This window comes from Limulus polyphemus, unplaced genomic scaffold (assembly GCF_000517525.1).
Source record: "Limulus polyphemus unplaced genomic scaffold, Limulus_polyphemus-2.1.2 Scaffold305, whole genome shotgun sequence".
Taxonomy (NCBI): domain Eukaryota; kingdom Metazoa; phylum Arthropoda; class Merostomata; order Xiphosura; family Limulidae; genus Limulus; species Limulus polyphemus.
In genome coordinates, this window is record NW_013665915.1 from 647,658 (window position 1) to 648,900 (window position 1,243).

Below are 1,243 nucleotides of genomic sequence, written 5' to 3' on the forward strand. Positions count from 1 at the left end.
GTACACCAAGTTTAACTTACAGTATAACACTAACAGGTATTAAGATACATTCTGCGGATTTAATTTTCTTCGGTTAATTTCACCCACTCACGAATTTATACACACAGCGTGGTCACAAGTAAATAGACACCACCTTTTCAGAAAAAAATTAAATTTTTCAGTCATATTCACATGAATTGATATATTTATAATTTAATAATTATCTAGTAGATCTTCCTTTCGCTTCGTGGAGTTCGTTGAGCCTTTTGGGCATCGTGAGAATCATCTCGTCAGTTTTAGATTGTGGGATTTTCGCCCACTCTTGCTTCAAAACTTGGAGTAGATCACTCTTCGAAATTGGTTTTTTTTTTTGGTTGTTTCTTGACTTGCCGGTCGAGTATGGCCCAAAGGTTCTCAATGGGTTTCATGTCAGGAGATTGGCTCGGCCAGGGCAACTTCTGAATACCATTTTCTTCCTGCCACTTTTGGGTGTTTCTAGCAGTGTGACACGGTGCTCCATCTTCCTGGAGCAACATTGTGTTCTTGTCCACGAAACCCGAGGAATAAAGTGGCAAGAGTCCTTCCTCCAGTATTTCGACGTATTTCGCAAAATTTATTTTGCCAACGCACTCCACTAAGCTCGATCTCCCACCATCCCAAACAGCTCCCCAAACCATCACGCTGAAACCACCAGGCTTCACAGTTGGCTGCAATCTGTTGAGCCAAAACTCTTGGTGAGGCATTCTCCAGACCCATATCCTTCTACTGTCCGAAAATTGAGCGAATCTTGATTCGTCTGAGAACAATACGGTCTTCCAAAAGTCCAGAGGCTTGGTCGTCATATCACTTGCCCACTTCTTTCGTCTGACTATGTTGGCAGGTCTTAGTAAGGGCTTCCGTCTAGCTGCTCTGCTACGATAACTCAATCTGTGGAGAATCCGATGAACAGATTTCGGGCTCATCCCACCAACATTGGCCACTTCTGCACTCGTTAATCTAGGATCCATTTCGATGCTTCTCTTGACAGCCATTTTTGTCCTCTCCGATGGACCAGGACGACATGGACGCTGCTCAGTTGTTTCCTTGCCATGTTTCCTGAACTGCACGATGATTCTGTTGACTGTCGAAAGCGGGATTACCAAATTCTGCGAAATTTGCCACTGATTTATTCCACCATCTGCTTGACCAACTATCCTCCCTCTAACAAAATCTGACAATTCGAGAGAACCTTGAGCTCTAGGCATGTTGTAGCACAAGATGATTA